Genomic DNA, 14,469 nt, shown 5'->3' with positions numbered 1-14,469 from the left:
AGTGGTGTTTAAGATATTGATATTTAATAAATTAGCATTTTAAATTCACAGATATCTATATACTATTATATGATTTACAAGATATAGTATTTATAAAATATTAATTTACAGGTTTGATACCTGGTTCGGGAAGATCCCCTGGAGAAGGAAATAGCAACCCACTCCAGTATTCTTGCCTGGATAATTTCATGAACAGAGGAACCTGGCAGGCTATACAGTCCATGATATCACAAAGAGTTGAGCACAACTGAGAATGCACACATACATAGTGTGGCATAAAATGACAGGCAAGTTAGAGCAGTTTGAGGAACTTATATACCTTCAATATTTGCAATATAGCTTTATGATTGTATGTATGGTTTCTTATGAGGATAATGTTAAGGGTCTAAAAAATGAGGCTGTGAACAGACACACTTCCCTCTTCTAGCACTTTAATAGACTGTCATTCTAATATTTTCTTTCTTAACTCTAAGTAAATGAGCTGAAATTAGTGTCATATTGTAGTCAATATTATATACAATGACAGAGATAATCACTGAAATACATTATGAGAGTAGTAATCCCACAGCACGGACTTCATCTCTTCTTTTCAGTTTTGATAATATCACTGTCTTCCCCCACTTCCCATTCTCTACAAAATTCAGTTTGACTACTTTTTAAAAATGGATTCTCATAGTAGTCCTAAAACCTTAAAAAATATTTGACAGTTGGCCTTCCTGTAATTTTGCAACTTGGTGTTCATCTTTAAGAACTTGGTTTTTCAATACTAATGTGTCTGAAATGATCTTGAGGTTTTGTGGTTGCTGGTGATTCTCTGCAGAACTTAAAACACTAGCTTCCTTTAGTTTGGTGAACTGTCTAGGCTGTGTGAGTACTTGCAGGCCAGGGAAATGCCCAGGCAGCCTTGTTATTAAAAAAGAATTCTATTTGGAAGTCTGTCAGGTGGCCCAACTCTGCACATTTCCCTGGGAAATCTGTCTTATTCAGGTAAGTGCAAAAGGTTTGAGCTGGGGGGCACATATATGGAGGTTACCCATAAAGAGAGCATGCTGGACTTGCCAACACTGTTCAAATTCAGAATCTCCACACAGTCTTACTGTAAAAAAAAACGAGTTTATTTACACTGACCACAACTCCTCATTTTAGAAAGAATTGATCTGTTCTTCTTGTGTAGTACACATGATGCTGAGTGTGACACTCAATTTTTATTAGGGCTTAAATATGAACAAAAATGTTCTCAGAATGTGTTGGAAAAAAGAAAAAGAATTCTGGCTAAAAACATCATATAAGAAGTCTTGAAGGAATCTGGTATTGTTTTCAAATAGTATTAAAATGTTTATCTTTCAAGCAGTTTTAGTATTTTTATTATGAAAATCTTTAAACTCTATCATTGGTAATATTGTCATATATACTTTGAAACCATTTTGGCAACCCTAACTGACAGAAGAAATCAGTAGTAATTAGGTACTTTTAAATTTCTAAAAGAATATATTCAAAATAGCACATGTGATTTTGTAATAATAGTTATCATAATTCTTTGTATTTCATGTTTATAGTACTACATTACAGAAGAATCTGAAAATAACGTTAAAAATCACTTAATTAGAAGTTAACAATAGCATCTGTTCAAGTGTTTTGCTTTAAGTAAATTCCTTCCATACCACTATTTCTGTTTACAAAAAGTATTACATTTCAAACACGTGGAATAGAAAATATTCAAAGCAAAAAAACAAGTAACACACAATCTGAGTTTGAGAGCTTAGTCTTGCTTCTTTAACAAATTTGTGAGGATTTTGGGTAGGTCACTAAGTTCTCTGGATTTCAACTTCCTGAAAAATGTCCAATTATTTATCTAGGCAATTGTTTATTAAGTACTCCAAATATATAATTTCTTGTTTTCTTTTTATTGGGTTTAATTCAATCAATGTTAGTCAATATTTTAATTATCAACAGGAATAATGAGAGACCAATGGATGAGAAATCAAGTATGAATCAGGTATGAATCCTAGTCCTCTATTTTATAGTAACTGGCTGAGTGATTTGAAAAATATTTTCTAACCATTTGGGAGCAAGGATTGGCAATTTTTTTCTATAGGGACTAGAAAGTGAATAATTTAGTTCTGCAAGTCAATAGGTAAAATTGAAGATAATGTACAGACTCTTACATAACTGTTTAAAATGTAACTATTTGAAAATGTAAAAGCCATTCTTACGTCAGGCTATAAAGAAGGAGAAAGATACCAGATCTGGCTTCAAGGCCATAATTTTCCAGTTCTGATTCTTGGGAATGATTTTTAACAATTATAAAATGGAAGATATAGACTCACTCATGTGACCCCAAAGGAGTTCATGAATGATACTTTAAGGTAGTTCACCAATCCCCTAATATTGTATACAAAAATCTGAGTGTTTGTAAGTATGTATTTTTTTAATGGGAAACAAACTTCCACAGATTTCCTTAAGAGCAGGAAATCATTCTTTTAGGATGATTTTTTAAAAAAAATCTTTGTATTCTGGAATGGAACTTCCCAGGTGGCACAGTGGTAAAGAATCGACCTGCCAATGCAGGACGCACAAGAGATGCAGGTTCAATCCCAGGGTGAAGATACGAGGAGTAGTAAATGGCAACATACTCCAGTATTCTTACCTGGGAAGTCCCATGAACAGAGAAGCCTGCTGGGCTCCAGTCCATGGAGTTGCCTGACTGGAATCGGAACCAACTGAGTAACTGAGCACACATTCTGGAATGGTGTTTGTGACATACTGACTATTCAACATCTCTGGAATGAGTATATAAATGAATGAAAGGATGAATGAATGGAAAGTTAAAGACACCATCATTGAGATTATGTAGCATAGATACTGAAGGCTTAGAGCCCCAAATGCTCTAAAAACAGTAGTTGCTAAATCCAAAGATTGCCTTTCCTTTTGAATTTGGATGTAACTGGGATTTCAAAATACTTGGTCAACTAAAGTTTGCAGTTCCTGAAGATTATGTCATTTTTTAAAAAGAGTGAAGTTGGTTGAATTTAATTGACACATTACAGGTTTTCCCTGTAACCTAGCCTCTGGGATCAGAGAACTGGAGAATAAAGTTTTGTTAATGAATAGTGGCACTCTTGGCATCAGGCAGGAGACTGCACTGGCTGGAGCGCTACACATAAACGGAAAGTTTTCCTGGGCAATTCAGAAATCAGACCTAACAGAATTTAGGATAGCACTCTGCTCCTTGACAGAGAAGTTCAGTCTGGCCCTCAGTGCCTGGTTAACTGATGACACCAAATTCTGAGCTCCGTTGGCTGGGGAGTCCCCACAGCTACCTGGAGTGGGAAATGGCTTGAGATCCAAACATCCCTCTCTTCTCTCTTTATGAATAATTTCATTTTCTGAAAGAGCAATTCAATCTACAATAGCTGGTTTACTGTTCATTCATTTCTTTAGGGAAATTTAAATTCTAAGATTGAAAAGGATGTAAGAAATGCTTACTGAAAAACCTACACAGCTTTGTATAATCTGGTACTATGCCTGAAACATCCTTATTCAAAGAGTGCACCCCCCCTCCTCCCCTGCCTACACTATCCCTCCACCTCACAAACAGCAACTCGCAGTTTACTTTGTGGTGTGTTTACATACTGCGCCTGTGCAGTATCTGTGTATTCAAGGGTACCATGGTTAGGTAGCATCACTGACTCAATGGACATGAGTTTGAGCAAATCCCAGGAGATAGTGAAGGACAAGGAAGCCTGGCATGCCCAGTCCATGGGGTTGCAAAGAGTTGGATATGACTTCGCTATGGAACAACAATAATAATTTGCTCAACTACGTAGAGGTTGTGCTGGAGTCATGTCCCGGGATCTGTTAGGGGTTAAGATTAGTCCCAGACAGAGTCCAAAAACCAAGGCCTCCATGCGTGCAATCACAAATACATAACTCATTACTGTTCTTGGTCCAAGGTCCCACTTAAACGATGACAGGAAGCTCAGTCTCTTCTTGAGGATCTCTGAGACCTGGTTTACGTATTCTACAAATCCGAGACCGAGGGTGTCCCTCACTCTTACTGCCCTCCGGTCTGTCTGTGGGCCATCTCCCCACTTGCCTGGTCTGCTTTATTCCAACAGGTAGACAAGGACCTTCCGATTCCCTCTCGCACACAACTAACTTGAATCCATGACACCCTTTGTTGGGACAAACTCTTGCTGGGACCAGATAATCAGTATTTTAGGTGTTGTGGGCCATACAATCTCTGTTGTAACTACTTCATTCTCAAGTTGTAGTATAAAAACAGTCAGAGAAGATATATAAATAAATAAGCATTCCTGTGATCAGATAAAACTTTACACACATGGCTGGCCCATGGGCTATAGTTTGCTGGCCCATGAACTATATTGAAGGCTTGATAATAGCTTAAGAAATTACAATGTTTTAGACAGAAATGAACAGTTCCAAACCTAGGGAGTACCTTCTTCCCGATAGCCATTCTCATTAGTCCTTGTTTGAGGCCATGCTTCTGGGGCCTACTTATAATCCCAGGCAGAGGTCTTCTCTCTTCTTTATCCTTACAACCACAAATCAAGTCACTTCCTTCCTGCATTAATCACCAGCTCAGTTCAGTTCAGTTCAGTCGCTCCGTCGTGTCCGACTGTTTGCGACCCCATGAATTGCAGCATGCCAGGCCTCCCTGTCCATCAACAACTCCCGGAGTTCACTCAGACTCATGTGCATTGAGTCAGTGATGCCATCCAGCCCTCTCATCCTCTGTCGTCCCCTTCTCCTCCTGCCCCCAACAGCATCAGGGTCTTTTCCAATGAATCAACTCTTCGCATAAGGTGGCTAAAGTATTGGAGTTTCAGCCTCAGCATCAGTCCTTCTAATGAATACCCAGGACTGATTTCTTTTAGGATGGATTTGTTGAATCTCCTTGCAGTCCAAGGGACTCGCAAGAGTCTTCTCCAGCACCACAGTTTAAAAGCATCAATTCTTCGGTGCTCAGCTTTCTTCACAGTCCAACTCTCACATCCATACATGACCACTGGGAAAACCATAGCCTTGACTAGATGGACCTTTGATGGCAAATTAATGACTCTGCTTTTTGATAGTCTATCTAGGTTGGTCATAACTATCCTTCTAAGGAGCAAGCGTCTTTTAATTCATGGCTGCAATTACCATCTGCAGTGATTCTGGAGCCCCCCCCAAAATAAAGTCTGACACTGTTTCCCCATCTATTTGCCACAAAGTGATGGGACCAGATGCCATGATCTTCGTTTTCTGAATGTTGAGCTTTAAGCCAACTTTTTCTCTCTCCTCTTTCACTTTCATCAAGAAGCTCTTTAGTTTCTCCTCACTTTCTGCCGTAAGGGTGGTGTATCATCTGCATATCTGAGGTTATTGATATTTTTCCCGGCAATCTTGATTCCAGCTTGTGCTTCTTCCAGCCCAGTGTTTCTCATGATGTATTCTCCATATAAGTTAAATAGTCAGGGTGACTATATTCAGCCTTGACATACTCCTTTTCTACTTTGGAACCAGTCTGTTGTTCCATGTCCAGTTCTAACTGTTGCTTCCTGACCTGCATATAGGTTTCTCAAGTGGCAGGTCAGGTGGTCTGTATTCCCATCTCTTTCAGAATTTTCCAAGTTTATTGTGATCCACACAGTTAAAGGCTTTGGCATAGTCAATAAAGCAGAAACAGATGTTTTTCTGGAATTCTCTTGCTTTTTTGATGATCCATCGGATGTTGGCAATTTGATCTCTGATTCCTCTGCCTTTTCTAAAACCAGCTTGAACATCAGGAAGTTCATGGTTCATGTATTGCTGAAGCCTGGCTTGGAGAACTTTGAGCATTATTTTACTAGCATGTGAGATGAGTGCAATTGTGCGGTAGTGTGAGCATTCTTTGGCATTTCCTTTCTTTGGGATTGGAATGAAAACTGACCTTTTCCAGTCTTGTGGCCACTGCTGAGTTTTCCAAACTTGCTGGCATATTGAGTGCACAGTTTCACAACGTCATCTTTTAGGATTTGAAGTAGCTCAACTGGAATTCCATCACCTCCACTAGCTTCGTTCATAGTGATGCTTCCTAAGGCCCACTTGACTTCACATTCCAGGATGTCTGGCTCTAGGTGAGGGATTACACCATTGTGATTATCTGGGTCATGAAGATCTTTTTTGTATAGTTCTGCTGTGTATTCTTGCCACCTCTTCTTAATATCTTCTGCTTCTGTTAGGTCCAGACCATTTCTGTCCTTTATCGAGCCCATCTTTGCATGAAATGTTGCCTTGGTATCTCTAATTTTCTTGAAGAGATTTCTAGTCTCTCCCATTCTGTTCTTTTCCTCTATTTCTTTGCATTGATCTTGAGGAAGGCTTTCTTATCTCTCCTTCCTATTCTCTGGAACTCTGCATTCAGATGCTTATATCTTTCCTTTTCTCCTTTGCTTTTCACTTCCCTTCTTTTCACAGCTATTTGTAAGGCCTCCTCTGACAGCTACTTTGCTTTTTTGCATTTCTTTTCCATGGGGATCGTTTTGATCCCTGTCTCCTGTACAATGTCAAGAACCTCTGTCCATAATTCATCAGGTACTCTGTCTATCAGATCTAGTCCCTTAAATCTATTTCTCACTTTTAGTGTGTAATTGTAAGGGATTTGATTTAGGTCATGCCTGAATGATCTAGTGGTTTTCCCTACTTTCTTCAATTTAAGTCTGAATTTGGCAATAAGGAGTTCATGATCTGAGCCACAGTCAGCTCCCAGTCTTGTTTTTGCTGACTGTATAGATCTCCATTTTTGGCTGCAAAGAATATAATCAATCTGATTTCAGTGTTGACCATCTGGTGATGTCCATGTGTAGAGTCTTCTCTTGTGTTGTTGGAAGAGGGTGTTTGCTATGACCAGTGCTTTTTCTTGGCAAAACTCTATTAGCCCTGGCCCTGCTTCATTAGGTATTCCAAGGCCAAATTTGCCATTACTTCAGGTGTTTCTTGACTTCCTACTTTTGCATTCCAGTCCCCTATAATGAAAAGGACATCTTTTGGGGGTGTTAGTTCTAAAAGGTCTTGTAGGTCTTCATAGACCTGTTCAACTTCAGGTTCTTAAGCATTACTGCTTGGGGCATAGGCTTGGATCACTGTGATATTGAATCCCCACGTCCAAGGAGTGGTGGCTGCGGGGTGCACGAGGGCTGAGAGGAGCTACTTCACGTTCAGGGTCAGGAGGGGCAAACTAGTCCAAGGTAAGGAGCAGCGGCTGTGCTGTGTTGGAGCAGCTGTGAAGAGATACCCCATGCCCAAGGTAAGAGAAACCCAAGTGAGATGGTAGGTGTTGTGAGAGGGCATCAGAGAGCAGACACACTGAAACCATAATCACAGAAAACTAGCCAATCTGATCACACGGACCACAGCCTTGTCTAACTCAATGAAACTAAGCCATGCCCTGTGCAGCCACCCAAGATGGATAGGTCATGCTGGAGAGGTCTGACAGAATGTGGTCCCCTGGAGAAGGGAATGGCAAACCACTTCAGTATTCTTGCCTTGAGAACCCCATGAACAGGACGAAAAGGCAAAATGATAGGATACAGAAAGAGGAACTCCCCAGGTTGCTAAGAGCCCAATATGCTACAGGAGATCAGTGAAGAAATAACTCCAGAAGAATGAAGGGATGGAGCCAAAGCAAAAACAATACCTAGCTGTGGATGTGACTGGTGATAGAAGCAAGGTCTGATGCTGTAAAGGGAAATATTGCATAGGAACCTGGAATGTCAGGTCCATGAATCAAGGCAAATTGGAAGTGGTCAAACAGGAGACGGCAAGAGTGAACGTCGACATTCTAGGAATCAGCGAACTAAAATGGACTGAATGGATGAATTTAATTCAGATGATCATTATATCTACTACCGTGGGCAGGAATCCCTTAGAAGAAAAGGAGTAGCCATCATGGTCAACAAAAGAGTCCAATATGCAGTACTTGGATGCAGTCTTAAAAACGACAGAAAGATGTCTGTCCATTTCCAAGGCAAATCATTCAATATCGCAGTGATCCAAGCCTATGCCCCAATCCCCAGGTAGAGGATGTGAAAAATTAGTTCATATCATATCATCTCTGAAGAGCAAGTCCCATTGAACAAGAACTGTGGTCCATCTAGGTCTGAAGCATGTTCAGGACCCACAGTGGCACTTACCTTCCATTTGTACAGCTAAAAGACTCACCAAAATTTTGCCTTCTTGATTAAAATCACAGTCTGCCCTAAAAACTCTTTTCATAATTTTTCTTACAATTTTGGTAAAGTATACATAACAGAAAAATGACCATTTTTACTATTTTTATATGTACAGTTCACTGGTATTAAGTACAGTCATTGCAACTAACACTCTCCAGATCTTTTTCATCATCCCAAGCAGAAACTCTGTGCCTTTTAAACAATAACTTCCCATTCCTCCCTGCCCTGGCCCTTGGTAACCACCATTTTATTTTATGTTTCTTTGAGTTTGACTAGTCAAAGTTATTCACATAAACGGAACCATAATATCTGTTCTTTTGTGTGAAAAGCAAATTATGGCTTGTATTCTTAAAATTACATGAAAAAATAAACTGCCTGTCTATTCTGGCTTCCAGCTTTCTCTTGACTGGAAATATCAGGGACTGGAGAACACCTGACTCTATCAGTCAGTTCAGTCACTCAGTAATGCCCGACTCTTTGCAACCCCATGGACTGCAGCATGCCAGGCCTCCCTGTCCATCACTAACTCCCAGAGCTTGCTCAAACTCATGTCCATCCAGCTGGTTATGCCATCCAACCATCTCATCCTCTGTTGTCCCCTTCTCCTCCTGCCTTCAATCTTTCTCAGCATCAGGGAGTTTTCCAGTGAGTCAGTTTTTTGCATCAGGTGGCCAAATTATTGGAACTTCAGCTTCAGCATCTGACCTTTCAATGAATATTCAGAACTGATTTCTTTTAAGATTAACTGGTTTGATCTTATTATTGTCCAAGGGACTCTCAAGAGTCTTTTCCAACAGCACAGTTCAAATGAATCAATTCTTTGGCATTCAGCTTCCTGTTTGGTCCAACTCTCACATCGATACATGACTAATGGAAAAACCATAGCTTTGACTAAACAGACCTTTGTTGGCAAAGTGATGTTTCTGATTTTTAATATGCTGTCTAGGTTGGTCACAGCTTTTCTTCCAAGGAGCAAGCATCTTTTTATTTCATGGCTGCAGTCACCATCAGTAGTGATTTTGGAGCCCAAGAAAAGAAAAGTCTGTCACTGTTTCCATTGTTTTCCCATCTATTTGCCATGAAGTGATGGGAGTCCCATGATCTTTGTTTCTTGAATGTTGAGTTTTAAGCCAGCCTTTTCACTTTCCTCTTTCACTTTCATCAAGAGGCTCTTTAGTTCCTCTCCACTTTCTACCATAAGGATGGTGTTATCTGCATAGCTGAGGTTATTGATTGATATTTCTTCTGGTAATCTTGATTCTGGCTTGTGCTTCATCAAGCCTGACAGTTCACATGATGTATACTGCATATAAAAGTTAAATAAACAGGATGGCGATATACAGTCTTGATGTACTCCTTTCCCAAGTTGGAACAAGTCCATTGTTCCATGTCCAGTTCTAACTGTTGCTTCTTGATCTGCATACAGATTTCTCAGGAGGCAGGGAAGATGGTCTGGCTCTATAGTCTTCATGAGTTATATCCCACTATTCTCCTGTTTGTTTCCTCAGCATCAACAATTAGGACGTCTCATTTTCCCCAAAATGCACGTGGCACATTACTTTCTTTGGAATATTGGGATCCATAACTTTAATGCCACCAAATGGCAATGGTTTTAGGAGCTCTGTGAACCAGGGGTGGAGTAATGTGTTTATTTATTATTTCACAGCAGGTACAGTGGTACTTATGATTAATTCATCATGGACTGCATAAGATTATTTTAGTGTAGGTCTTATCTTTCCCTACACTGTAATCCCCTTGCAAAGTCATGACCATATCTAATGAAGATTATTCTATGCAAGGACTTAATTTAGAGAAACTTTGGTTGGGATTTGAACATAAATTCAAGAATTAAGAAAAAACTGCCACATTCATCAGTTACCTCCTTCCTTTCTCCCCTTCTCTCAATCTCTTTCTGTCCATGCTCCTTTAAACATAATCTACCCTATAAACGGGCTTCCCAGGTGGCTCAATGGCAAAGAATTCACCTGCCAATGCAGCAAATGCGGGAGATGTGGATTCGATCCCTGGTTTGGGAAGATCCCCGGGAGAAGGAAATGTCTATCCACTCCAGTATTCTTGCCTGGAGAATCCACGGACAGAGGAGCCTGGCGGACTCTAGTCCATGGGTTTGCAAAAGAGTCGGACACTACTTAGTAACCAAACAATACAATACCTTATAAACATCTCTACCAAGAGGAATATTGTTGAATTGGTCTGTTTCAGATCTCTTCCCATGAAGAAAATCTGATGTAAAATTCTTTAGTTTCTCTTGAGTTTTCAGGAAAAAATGTAACAAAAATATAGGAATTATATCTACTTCACTCTTTATACTATTGTGGAAAGAAAGACAAACAGATATATTCAAACATTTGTTTATGTTCTCTGCTTTCCAGGAAGCAACAATATAGCTGGAAAGACACAATTTATCCATGTGAAAAAATGCAAAGGTCGTAAGTCATTATGAGACTCTGGCCATCAATGGTTTGACTGATCTACCTGGGTGACTATGAAGGCTTGTGGTTAGGCGGTTGATTCTTTCTTATCTCATATTCCTAATCTTGTATTTTAACTGCTAATAGCAAAGACATAACCCACAGCTGCTCCAAGGGGTTAAGTCTAAGGGAAAGAGGAATAGAGAAGGTTCTAAGATGTTCAGAAAGACAATCTATGCATCCTGGCCCCATGCCCAACATGGTGTAATATATACAAGAGAGGCTAACACACGGGAAGACAAAGGCTTTATTCCTCACTACATTGGCTTTCTTTAGAAAAGACAGAGATTCTCTCTGCCGTTATACACTTCCAAGTGACACACACATCTGCCATGCCCCAGACCCAGATGACTCAGTGGTAAGGAATCCTCCTGCCAATATAGTTCAATCCCTGGGCTGGGAAGATCCCCTGGAGAAGGAAATGGCAACCCACTCCAGTGTTCTTGCCTGGGAAATCCCATGGACAGAGGAAACTGGTGGGCTATGATCCAGGGGGTTGCAAAGAGTCAGACACAACTGAACATACACACAGTGAAGAGACCTAGTCAACTTCAACAGTCCTCAGCTTCTGTGTCAGTAAAAGGTAGATCACAATATCTAACTCAAATGAGAATTATGAAAAAAAAAAAAAAGAACACTTAAAATGCCTGACATAGTATTATTCAATAATTATTACTTTTCTTCCACCAACACTGTACAGTTTATAGTTTTTAAATACAAATAAAACAAACTGACATTATTCCCATCTCACTGTCCCATCTGTCAATGACTTTCAGCCAAAGACCATAGGGACACCTATAGCTGGACACCTTGAGTTTATGATTCACTGCAGGGAGGGGAAGGTCTAGGCATGTGTGGGGTTCACTCTATACTGGATGCTGTCAGAAAGCAGAAACAATTTTATGCTCAGCAAGGAAAAGGAAACCATTAATTTTTAACCAGGAAAGGGGGATATTTGTCATTTTATGGCTAGTCCTGTGACCTTGTGTTTGCCTGTGCTTAGACAAAATTACACAGGGACCTTGTTTTGTCTCATTTTATCAGAGCAACTATACTCAGGTACTTTCTTCTGAGATGAAACAGAATGTAGGGGAGAAGTTGATATTTACTTAAATATTTATTTAAATGAAGAGATCGAACATTTGGTGGGTACTTTCAGCATCAGGCTTAGCTTTAATCTTCCCAACAGTCTCACATGTATATTATCTACATAAGGTGGGCTATGAAGCCAGAGCTAGCTGAATTCTAACTACAGAAACTTCTAGTCTGATGTGCTGCTGCCTTATTGAGCTGTGCTTTGGACATCATTGGATTTCATGAATAAATTCCTGTCCATCACTCACAATGGATCACCTTCAACTTTACTTCCAACAGAAAAGATCCTTTTATCTATAATCAGAGACTGGCAGCACTTTCTGTTGTTGTAAAAAGATAGATAGCAAATATTTTTAGTTTTGTAGGCTAATTTGGTCCCTATCAAGACTACTCAACTGCCATTGTCACAGGAAAGAGCCATAGACCACATGTGAACAGATGCATGTTTAACTCTGAAAATTTGGGTTAGGGTGAATGTGGGAACTGACATTCAGTAACATCATAGCATCTGAAGAAGATTGCATGTCCACTCAACCTCCAGTTCCCTTTTTATAGATTCCTCTTTTGGCAAGGCATAACATAGTGTCTGAATTAAAAACAATGATAACCTACCATCAGCATATCAGATTGTCTTCATTTTGGGGTGGAAAGATGGGGTGAGGCACGTCTCAGGAGATGTTCTACTCAATCTCCCCAAGCATATGTGATGTCACTGCTCTGGTGAAAAGAGATTTTTTTATTAGAATCTCCCATTCTTCAAATGTGCAGAAAAATGCAGGTGTGTATGGGTAACTGACACATATATTTTTATAATTTCATACTTAAAACTGCATATCACACAATGATATTTTTCAGGTAAATTGAAACAGTACTATAGTTTATATATTCATTTATATTGTTTATCCAGATCCTACATATTTCTATGATATTGCCTAATAGGCAACATTGTTTTTTATAGAGGAGTCCAACCTATGTTCTCCTCCCAAAAAGCTTAATTTACATTGCATCTGCCCCAGGAAATCTATGAATAACCTAGCCTGGGTGCTTCATCCTTCCTGTTCAACCAGGATTTGTACCTTCCGTTTAAAGTACAAATAAAACAGACTGAAGCAAATATGGACCCCAATGATGCATGAAACTATATCATTGTAATGGGACATTCTTATAGTATATATACTTCTAAGAGTTCCATTTGAAAATTAGGGACAATAAATCTCACAATTCACTTTTAATTAGGTAAGTTAAAAATAAGTCCTCTAAGTGCTCAAAATGGAGTATGGCAGAAAGAGAATGTATTAATATTTTCCCTGATAAACCCTGTCATCTCAACTCTCTTTTAGTTTATCCCCACCTAGAGTTGCCAAATTTAGAAAATAAAATTCAGGACTCTCTGTTAAATCTGAATTTCAGATAAATGTCAATGGTTTGTTTTTGTTTTTTTGTTTTTTTTTTTTAGTATAGGTATATCCCATATATTGCATGGGATACATATACAAAAATAATGATCTGTTACTTATCTGGATTTTAAATCTGAGTACTCTGTATTTTATCTGTCAGCTCTACACACAAATCCTTAAGGTTCAGTTTTCACATAGTGAGTTTTCTGATTTGACAGAATTTGATTCAATTTCCTGTTCAGCCACATAAGAGCACTTAAGCAACCTATTAATACTGAAATAGCCTGAAAGTAGTAATTCTCATTGTGGAGAGTTATCATAAGGATTGCAAGGAGAGAGTGGAAATAAACCACACTCGTGAGGGCCAGGAATAAGCAGTTGTTCGACAAGGATTGTCCAAATGTTTATTTCCTTTTCTTCCTTGAACTTTTTTCTCTTCTTCCCCAATTTTTCTGAAAAGAATTAGGTGCTACTCCCTAATAGACTGTACTTATTTCATACAGCATTTATTATACATGACTTACAGCCTATTTTATAATGATAATGGATACACTAACTTTTTTCTTCCATCCCTTCCTTTCTTACTTTTTATTTCTTTAGAGTTTGCCAGGTATAGCATTTTAATTTTTTTTTCTTTTAAATTTTCCAGGCCCTTTTATTTAAGATGTATCTAAATAATGTATTCGAATGGATTTTTAAAAAATTTTTATTTTTACTTTATTTTACTTTCCAATACTGTATTGGTTTTGCCATACATTGACATGAATCCACCACGGGTGTACATGAGTTCCCAAACATGAACCCCCCTCCCACCTCCCACCCCATATCATCTCTCTGGATCCTCCCCGTGCACCAGCCCCAAGCATCCTGTATCCTGCATCAAATATAGACTGGCGATTCATTTCTTACATGATAGTATACATGTTTCAATGCCATTCTCCCAAGGAATTTAGAAAGATGGTAATGATGGCTCTGTATGCGAGACAGCAAAAGAGACACAGATGTGTAGAGCGGACTTTTGGACTCGAATGGATTTTTAAATATAAATCTGAGAATCTTTTTTGACCGTGAACTTTGGTCTACTTAAATGAATTATTAATGAAATGTGCATCTAGTTCTACCTTTAAATTTTTTGTTATCTGTTTGTATGCCTTGTTGTAGGTTTCATTTTTTGCCCCTTCCTTCCTTCTTCCTTTCTTTCCTCCTCTCCTATGTTCTTTTCTTTTGGACTAACTGAATTTGCTTTTTCTTCACTTCATTTTCCCCCATTAC

The 14,469-nt window shown here is 39.0% G+C and overlaps 1 protein-coding gene across 3 annotated transcripts in view; it reads left to right on the top strand.

The window, feature by feature from the left end:
• Positions 1–843: 843 nt before the first annotated feature.
• The window catches only part of GPR141 (G protein-coupled receptor 141), a 65,733-nt gene continuing 52,107 nt past the window's right edge, over positions 844–14,469 (top strand). For 2 of the 3 annotated variants that reach the window (XM_042248588.2, XM_060414765.1), the window contains exons 1-2: positions 844–987; positions 1,954–1,996. The gene's annotated coding sequence lies outside the window, so the exon portion shown is untranslated. The remainder of the gene's footprint in view (positions 988–1,953; positions 1,997–14,469) is intronic. The other variant, XM_004007889.6, reaches the window with a different exon arrangement.

Source organism: Ovis aries, chromosome 4 (assembly GCF_016772045.2).
Source record: "Ovis aries strain OAR_USU_Benz2616 breed Rambouillet chromosome 4, ARS-UI_Ramb_v3.0, whole genome shotgun sequence".
Taxonomy (NCBI): Eukaryota; Metazoa; Chordata; class Mammalia; order Artiodactyla; family Bovidae; genus Ovis; species Ovis aries.
Note: the sequence above shows the minus strand (reverse complement) of the source record. Positions and strands in the feature narration are given on the sequence as shown.